Raw genomic sequence first — 10,382 nt, forward strand, 5'->3', positions numbered from 1 at the left:
GGAAGAAAAGCAAGCAAAGTTGGAAAAAGGGTGAAAATATAGTTCAAGAACCAGTCTCCAATTGTCGCTACCATGTAGTATGTGATTGAGATCAATTAACAAGTCAAAGGACTACGATTATGAGTTGATGCCTCGTGATTGCAGGGGTCCATGCAGATGAAAATGATGAAATCGTGAGCTAATGAACCACGAATGTGGAGTTATGATCGCGACTAAAGGCTGCGATTTCAGAAATCTAGCAGTTTGCAAAATGTAGAGCTGAAATTTTACAAGACCCAATCTCAAGATATAAAAGGTTAAACCCTTCACATTTATAGCATCCAATTTCTGCATTTTGAGAGAGAAATACACTTTTATTTAGTGCAAAAAAATTGTAGATGTTTGTCCAAGAGAGATTCTGGTTTTTTATTGAAATTAAAGTTTATACTTAATTTGCTTGTGATGGATGAATTGAATGCAAATTTGGATACATTTCTTTCCTTTAATTTCATGAGTAGCTAAACTTATCTCTTAGGGTTATATTTTATTAGGTGGTGAATAATGTGTGGGCGTTGATTATTAGTCTAACTAATTAGTTAATTGTGACGGATTTTACTTTTGCTCCATGTTTGAATTAAGGATTAAGAGTGAAAACCCCAATTGCCTTGGATCCTATAATATCCTTGAAAAAGGGGTATTGGGTGAGGAGTAATTATGAACAATGATGAGTTAGTACACTTGGTAGCATCATTTTAGAAATATGGTTGTTAGTTGTGTTAGCTAATTTAATAGCACCATCTTTGAAATAAGGGTGTTAATTGAGGTAGTGGATTGGTAGATTAAATATGCTCGTGAGGTGTTCGAAAGAACCCATGAGTGATATGTGGTGTTTTGTTAAAATATTAACATCAATACCTCCAAATCTTGCCTACCCACCGTTAACTAAATTTGGACTAATTGTTGACAATCCATGCATGAATCCCACCTAGGAGGGCATAACCCCAAGTTCTCTCTCAATTTGGTAACACCCAATTCTTCAATCTCACAATAGTGTTATTTATTATTGTGTTTAACATCGCTAAATTCAAACCCCCCAATTTATTTTTATTTGTTATTTGATTTGGCATTACAAGTTTAACACATAGTTAACTCTCAATAATTACAAGTTGTGAATTCTCTGTTTGCACTCCTCATGGATTCGACCCCGACTCATAGTTAGGTAATTATATTGACAACATCCACTTTGCTTCGAATTTGAAGTGTAAGTTGGGCATTATCAAAATAGGGTCGTTGCTGGGGAGTGAAACATAGTTTTCACTTGTGTGTTGTTGTTAGTAATTTTGGGTTAGTTGTAGTGTTCTAGCTTATATTGTTTGTTGTGGTTGTTGTTATTTGTTGAGTGAATATAATAATATATATGACACCATACGCCAATATGGGAGCAATCCTGACTCATTTAAGGGGCATCTTGAGAATATGGATCATCTTGGAGATACACGAGGCGTGATAGTGCCATCCGCATTTCACTAGCGGAAGGAAATAAAGTATTTCATGTCACTGGTGTAATGCTCCATTTATAAAAAATAAAAGGATTTTTTGGAGTCCAAGCATGAGAGGATGCTAATCTTCATTTAAAAAACTTCATTGATATGTACTCTTCATTTGATATTGCCTATATTTCTCAAGAGTCCATCCGGCTACGACTTTTCTTATTCTCATTGATGGGAGAAGCAGTTCCATGGTTGCGGTCTTTGCCCGTGGGATCTATCACTTCATGGGTTGAGCTCATGGAAGCCTTCTTGGATAGTTACTTTCCTCCCTTTTGGATGTTTCAACTAAGGGATGTGATCACTAATATTTTTCAAATTAGTGGCAAACCATTGTATTAGGTGTGGGAGTGATTCAATGATAAAATAATGCAATGCCCAAATCATGAGGTTTTAGAGAAAGTGCTTTTTTAAATTTTCTATCAGGCATTGGATCAATTAAATAAAACGATGGTTGATAATGCATCTAATGGCTCTCTTGTCAAGTTATCCTATGGTGTTGTGAAAAATTTGCTAAATCAAGTAACAAAATAAAGTTGAGGTTGGCACACAAGGGATGTCGAGGTGGCTGTGAGGGCTCCCTCTGCATCTCTTATGAGTAAACAAAGGAAAAAGCATGAGGAAAGGGATGAAAATATGGCTAAGATAATGGCCCAACTCGACCTTCTTACTAAACATGTGATGGGGGCCCCTCCTAAAGCGGTTAATATCATTACTTTTAAGAGTACTAGGGCTTACGATGATTATAGATGAAAGATTTTGATGAGGAGATTAGATTCTTGTCGAACCATTTGGGGGTTCCCAGCCTACGTATCAAAGTAAAGATGGAAATCAAGGTTGGAACAACCAAGAGCGTGATAGAGACCGGGGGTGACAAGAAATGGGTCGATCTCCATTGATCCAAAAAAATTCAAAAATGAAGATGTTTTGGCTTGAATATTAATAGGATTTGAGGGTACTGACGAAATGGTAAGGGAGATGAAAAGTGACTTTTCTCAACTAAACCAAACCATGACATCTCATTCAACCTCCATCAAATTATTAGAAATGCAATTGGGCCAAATATTGGCACAACTTAATGCACGACAAAAAGGGGGATTACATAGTGACATAAAAGCCAATCCAAAAAATGATGCTCAAATCATGGCTATTGTCACTAGGAGTGGCTGAACTCTTGGTGAAAATCCCAATGAAAAGAAAATTGATGAGCAAGCAAATGCAAAAAGAAAGCAGTTAGAAAAGTCAAGTAATAATGTTCCCAATTCCAATGCAATAATTTTTAAGAAATCGAAGGTAGTCGAAGAAAAGAATGAGAATAAGGAGACTCTTAAAGTGGTTAATGGTGATGAACCAAAAGTAATAAACCTCCAATTATTCCATTTCCTTAATAAAAATTCCTCCCCCATTCCTAAAAAGGCTCAAAAAGAAAGAAGGCAATACCAAGTTCAAGAATTTTCTTGTCGATAAATACTCCTTTGATAGAAACCTTGCAAGAAATGTCAAGGTATGCTAAATTAATAAAGGAATTGTCTCAAAGAAGTGAGTTATGGATTTTGAAACTATAGAGGTGACTCACTATTGTAGTGCTATAATGTCTAGAACAATGGCGGTAAAGAAAGAAGACCCATGTGCATGCACTATTCCTTGAACTATAGAGGTGTATAAATATGTGAAAGCATTGTGTGATCTCAGGGAAAGTATTAACTCGATTTCATTTGCTATGTTCCAAAAGTTGGGCTTCGGTGCTCCTAATACTAACACCATAAGACTTTTGATGGTCGATCATTCAATTAAAAAGCTCGTCGGTATGTTATATGATGTGTTGGTAAAAGTTTATTGATTTATCTTTCCAACTGACTTTTTTATCCTTGATTGTGCGGTTAATCTTGAAGTCCCAATCATTCTTGGTAGGTCATTTTTGGCCACCAGAAGGGTATTAGTTGATGTGGAGTATGGCGAGATGAAATTTTGGGTCAACAATGAAGTAGTTTCCTTTAATGTGTGTTAAGTCCATAAAGCAACCTACGAACTTACAAGTGATCGTGGTGATTGATATAATAGATAATGCAGTGGTTAATACCATTGATATGGATCTTGTGAATGGCCCCTTAGTGGGTATATTGTGGAATTTTGGGAGTGAGAAGATTAAAGATTATGATGAGGTGGTCTCTTCAGTGTCGGGTCTTGGATCTTACATCAAGAACCCATACAAATTAGATCTTACTTGAAAAATCATGAAAGTCCACTCGTCAAACTGTCCATTATTAAGCCTTCTTAACTTGAATTGAAATCACTGCCTTCTTACCTTCGGTATGTTTTCTTGGGTACAAATAATAAATTATTTATTATTTTTGAGGGTGATCTTAAACCTTATGAAGTGGATGCCTTAAAAACAATTGTGATAAAATACATCTGCGCTATCAGATGAACTATCACGGATATTATAGACATAGCTCCCGAAATTTGTTCACACAAAATCAAGTTAGAAATCGACCATGTTCCAAGTGTGGTGCATCAAAGGAGACTGAACCCACCCATGCAAGAGGTGGTAAATAAGGAAATTATAAAGTGGCTAAGTGCTGGTATCATCTACTCAATCTCTAATAGTCCATAGGTGAGTCCGGGTCAATGTTTTCCGAGAAAAGGTGGCATAGTAGTAGTCTGATGTGCTATAGAAATATAAGACTTTCGACACTTAAATCTATGAAAATATACAAGTTTCTAAGGTTGTTTTGTTCGATATGATGCATTTTGGGTATGCTTTATAGGAAATCATATTTTAGAAGCTAAGTTCATGAAAAAGATGAAAAAAAGTGTTTTTTGATACTTATGAGTGAAATTATGGATGTTTAGGACATTTTTCGACTTGCTCGTGATCAAAACATGTGTGAGAAATAAAGAAGAGCTAAAAATATGACTCATGACACTTGCTAAGTCAATATGTGGACCGCGTGTATTATATGTGGGCAAAGAAAGTGTCAGAAGGCCAAAATCCCAAGAGATAACCTATAGGATTTTTTGGTCCTGGCACATCCAATCACTATTTGCGTCCACCCTATAGGCCGCAATACTACATGTGCCCAGGGTCAGGGCGCAAGTAGGGACCACAAGTAGCCACCGACCCTTTTTTTTTCTATTTTATTTGGGATTTGATTTAGGGTTTCCTCATGTACTATAAGTATCCCTTATGTGTTTTTTGATAGAAGTTAGACACTCTTGATACTCACAAGCATATTTTGATTCCAAGATTTGATTTCAGTCTCAAAATTCTCTTGTGTTGACTTTGGTTGATTAATTCAGTTATGGTTTTGGGTTTTTACTTCTTATTATTATGATTCATCTTATGATTTCAATCATGAATGTTGTTCATTACTTCACAAGCATGAGCGATTAAAAACCAATAGCTAGGCTTATGGCAACCCTGGTAGATTGACGAAGTAGGGGAAGTGCTAGTATTGTTCTGAACTAGTACCCATGCATGCATTGAATTATCTTCACTTTCATAGTTATTTTAGCGGTTGGAAATATTAGGATCCTACCTAGATTATTGATACTTACTCCAAAAGAGGAGTAGTGACTAGGAAAAAATAATGACAACAATAATTTGAAGTTTAACTGTCGATCCATACTATTAGGTACTATCTAAGTAAAATGGTTAGATTTTATATAATAAATAGAGACTCAAAAGGTAATAGTTAATTGGGATCAAGATAAGGGTTTGTAAGGCGATATCTTGAGACTCAAAAGGTAAAAGGTGAAATCTGCCTGCTCATCTAAAAGACTGCAGATGTTACATAACTTATCAATTCTGCATGTAAGGTATCGAGTTGGTTCAACATAGCACGATGAGACTATGGAGTTGAGAAGCCATGGGGAAGACAATTTACTTTTCCAGTTCTGCCCATTGATTACAAAAAATGTGACCTACGATTCCACGCATTCCCTTGGGATTCGACCCAAACCTTTGTTTGGTTAGTATATTTGGCAGAAACCATATCATCTTCTGAGAGGAGGTATATCTTAGATGTCACCAAATTTGGTGCTGTTGTCGGGAATATAATGTTGATTTATGATTTGAATTTATTGCAGTTTTTGGGTTTTTCCTTTTATTTTTGTTCTTAGTTGGGTATATGTCTGTGTATGCCTAGCACTTGGAGTAGAAGTGATCCCTTACTCCCATTGAATCTGAATCCAGAGAGGATCCTACATATACCTAGTAGGATGACAGAGCCAAAAAGAGATGATTTTTCTCCCCCTCCTTCTAAAGGAGTTTAGGATGTTGTTGATCGATAGACAGGTGAGCTTTTACATCAAACAGAAAATGAAAAAATGGTAGTAGAATAAGCTCAATATATAGCTTGAGAGGTAGATTTAGTTGATTAGAGACGACAGTAGGCTGCCGATCAAAATAGAATCAAAGGAGTCTGACCTCAAGTGATCCCAGCATACCAGTATGTTCAGCTGTATAAAGATGATGAAGAAGATCTGGGATATGTTGAGCCAGCATATACTGAAGCCATCATCCCTCTTGTTTTGCCCATGATGTCAAGTTAAATATTTCTAGTGCCCTGATTCAGCTCTTATACTTGAAAGGCATATTTGTGGGGTTGCCTACAGATGACACAAACATGCATCTGGCTAATGTTACTAGAATTTGCACTTCTTATACAAATCCAAGGGTGAATCAGGAGGTGCTTAGACTGAGGTTATGCCACTTGTCACTTACAGGAGTAGCATCTTTATGGCTAGGAGAATTGCCAAGGGGACCTATCACTACATAGAATGAGTTGTGCAAGCGATTCTTGAACATGTTATTTCTTCCATCTAGGATGTTGCAGCTCTAGGATGAGATTTGTAATTTTAGGCAGCTACAGTCTGATTCCATGTATGAGGCTTGGTTCAGGTTCAAGAAGAAATTGAGTATGGTGCCCAACCATTGGATTTCAAGAAAGAACTTATTGGAGTTTTTCTATAGAGCGCTGACCACAGTTCCAATGCCATTATAGACACTATCTCTAGAAAATCTATTATAAAATTATGTTATGGGGTAGCTTCTAATATTCTAGACCAGATCTCTCTCACTAATTGAGGATGGCAAACTTGAAAGGCAGAGAGGGGTTCTACCACTTATGCCATTGGAAATGCTGGTGATCAGAGATTAACTGATGATTCTACAGCACAAGAGATTGCACTACTCAGGATTAATCTTGGGTTGCTGGAAAAATAATTTGTGATTATGATTTCTGAGAAAGTTCATGCAGTAAGAGCATAGGGTGCATCTTCCTAAGCTTATGAGTCTACATTAGAAGAGGAGGCTAGGTATTCGAATCATTAATTGGAGGGTTTTGGTGCCTAAGGGCAAGGAGACCAAGGTCAAAAAATGATGATAGATATAGAGACTACAGTAGCGATAGAGAAGGTGACTGGAGAAAGAGAAATGATTACAAGGAGAAAGGAGACAGGTATACTCAGCCTAGCAGACGAGATACAAAATCAAGAATAGAAGAAGTATTAACAAACTGGTATAGGGAAAAGAAACTCAGGAGGTTAGCCTTAAGTAGATTAAGGCTGATATTTTAGGTTTGACCCAAAAATTTGAGTCTCATGTAATAATAATCAAGTAGTTAGAGCATCAATTTGGGTAGATGTCTGTCACTTTTCATCAAAGGCAGGTACCTTCCCAAGTAACACGGTGCAGAATTATTTAAACATCATTCATTATCTAGCTATCACCATTAATTGTGGTACCAATACTGATGATCACCTTGTACCTACTATTGAGGAGTTAAAAATTGATAGCATTGAGAGAGATGAGACACCCAAGGTAAAGTATGAGAAGTTAATATGGAGTGATGATGATTTTGAGTATTATACTGGCAAGGATTGGGTTACTAAGCCCAATGATAATGTGCACCCTTGTAGTGCGACTTCTTCCTAATATTCATAGAAAAGAAAGAGGATCCCCAAAAAGCTACTTTTTCATGTTTAGTTGCGTCTTTCAACATCAAAAATTCTTTATGTGACTTGTGATCAAGAGTAAATGTCATGCCGCTGGTTGTGTACAAGCATCCGAGGATGGGGGAACTCAAAGATACATTTATAAAGTTGTTGATGGCTACATTTATAAAGCTGTTTTGTGTGACGTAGAAGTAAGGGTGGCATCCTTTATGTTCCTCATTGATTTCATGATTCTTGATTATGATTTTCAAGCCCCCATTAGATTGTGTAGACCCTTCTTATCTACTAGTAGGGTATTGATTAATATGGACTTAGGGGAGATCACCTTCAAACTCATGAGCAAGTAGTTTTTGATATGTGTATGATTGTGTAACAGCTAGATGATATATGAGTGGTGTCTGTGATAGACACTATTGATGAGGATGTTGTTACAAAGTCCAGTATGCCTGATCTACCAAGTGTCGAGGAGAGAATAGAAGTGGTGACCACTCACTACCAATTGTTGAGACTGAGGTAGTAATAATATATAAGCAGATTCGGCCATGGGTATGGACTACACTAGAGATAGACAAAGTTAGACTATAGTCTATGCACCGGGCTACATTATTAGAGCTACGAGCTAAGTTGCACTCATAGATAGATGATTTAAAGGGTAAGATGTCGGATCTAGGAGCTATTAGAAAAAAGGTGGGCCTACTTAGAGAAGACGTATGCTCTCTCACTGAGAGCCATTTATCAACCATATCTCCAGTTATATCTCCCATTGTTTGGCTATCACCTTTGTGTGGTCCCAGACACTTTGATTTATTCTTGAAGGATGATGTGGCGGTCCCTATAGTTATGACCAAGAGAGGGGCTGAGAGATGGCATTGCAGAATCCAGATAGGCCATATGAGTAAGCCCTAAAAAGAGCCACCCATGATTTGATGGAGACTACATTTATTAATAGGAAGAGGCATGCCGAGCTAGCTGTGAGTGTATCTTCTTATAGTTTACTGCCACCACTATGGCCTCCACCAGTGGATATACCCCCATCTGGGGAAGATTATTACACAGACGTTTAATGTATCTTAGGTATTTCCTTATTCCCTTTGTTTATATTATTTTCTCAAATTAGGGCGCAGATTTTAGTTGGGGGAGGGGTATACTATAGCAACCGTGGGTTTTTGTTATTGTGCTTCTTTTCCTGTTGGCCGTAGTATGATTGTAGAATTGGCATGTCTAGGAAAATTTGTGTAATATTGTGTTTTGTTTCGTATTATGTTGTTTTTTGTGTAATTAAGAGATTCTTAAGTATTTAGGGTTATAGTCATGTTTTGATTGATTTTTGATACCCCTCCAGAATTTGGGTTTTAGAACTGTGTCTATGTATATATGTGTGAACATTATGGATCTTGTTATATATATATATATGTATGGACATTATGAATGTATGTATGTGTGGACATTGTGCACCTCAACTCCGGCAAAATTCCTAGGTTGAGGGTGACTATCATAGGGGTGTATATTATAAAATGAGTATGTAGAAGGGTAAAATATGAGAAAAAGTTAGTAGGGATGGATGTGTTTAAAAAAGAGAAAAAGAAAAATTGTGAAAAAGTGAAAAAGAAAGAATAAAAGACCACACCTAACCTGAATGTGCATTAAAGAATAAAAATGGAGAAATAAGGGAGGAAATACAAAGAAAATTGGCTAGTAAGTGAGACCCCAAGATTAGTGTAGTGCCGAGGAGGCTTAGTCACTTGATATGTCCGTATTACTATACCATCCCCCAAGCGTACAGTACAAGTTGAGAAAATTTCTATAGTGATCTTAACTTGATTGTTTGAAATCTACGGTAAAAAAAATAAGGGAAATCCTATGGTATTTGATGTACATTGATTGGAACTTCTCATATGAGGGTGAGTTTCTCTTGATTGTACCTGCATTGATATGTATAATTTTGTATGAGTGAGTGAAACTTCTTTGTTGTGAGAGCACATAAGTTATATCGCTATCTATTTATTTGTTTCAAGTAGTGTAACTTGTACATATGTATGGTTGTCTGTTGCTAATGTAATGTCATACCTTGATTACTGTAATACCCCACATGTTTCTAAGCTAGGAAGTGAATAAGTATTCCTACGTATGAAATCTCCTATCCTGTGACTCATACTTGAGTACATAACTTACAATGAATATCCTAGTGATAGGATAGCTTATGATGTATTAAGCATGTTCATATGAGTCGTTTAAGGTAATACAAGCTAAGAGTTTTTGAATCCATCAAGTTTTAGTGTTTGATTTTGCAAGGGTCATATTTGAACAAGTATAAATCGATGTTAATGTGGTATTTTGGATGATTTAGACCCACCAAATTGTAGAGAATCGAATTAGCTTTCCAACGATACCAATTTTGCCTTAATCCAATACCCGAGCAAAAAGTTATGCCCATTTTCGTGAGAGACAGTAAGGATAGGCGATTGGTTAGGCGCCGCCCAACCCAAGCATAGGCGATTGGTTAGGCGCCGCCTAACATAGCTTAGGAAATCACTTGGACGCCGCCTAAGTCAGTTCCAGGTGCCAAAAACACTCCGTTTTGAGTTATTTTAAGGGTAATTAGGTCTTTTAACACTCCTTACACATCCCTAAACTTAACCCTATGAAATATATAGCTTCTAAACATATAAAAACCCTATTATCATCTTAGATCTCATCATCCAAGAGCACCAAAAGATAAAAACAATTAGGGTTGCGTAACTAAGCTTGAAGATTCGATTTCAAGGAAATTGCTCCGTCAATCATCAAGAATCTTCCTTCTAAGGTATGCGTGAGTTGATTTATGGATCCCTTTCATCCATAAAGCTCAAAAACCCTCTTTTTCATTATAAAGTATGATTTCTATATCGTTGGGTGTTG

The 10,382-nt window shown here is 36.7% G+C and overlaps 1 non-coding gene across 1 annotated transcript; it reads right to left on the reverse strand.

The window, feature by feature from the left end:
* Positions 1-1,812: 1,812 nt before the first annotated feature.
* LOC124897405 lies at positions 1,813-1,918 on the reverse strand. Its single transcript, XR_007054126.1, has one exon. It is a non-coding gene; the product is annotated as a small nucleolar RNA R71 (small nucleolar RNA).
* Between the last annotated feature and the right edge of the window lie 8,464 nt (positions 1,919-10,382).

Source organism: Capsicum annuum, chromosome 3, assembly GCF_002878395.1.
Source record: "Capsicum annuum cultivar UCD-10X-F1 chromosome 3, UCD10Xv1.1, whole genome shotgun sequence".
Taxonomy (NCBI): Eukaryota; Viridiplantae; Streptophyta; class Magnoliopsida; order Solanales; family Solanaceae; genus Capsicum; species Capsicum annuum.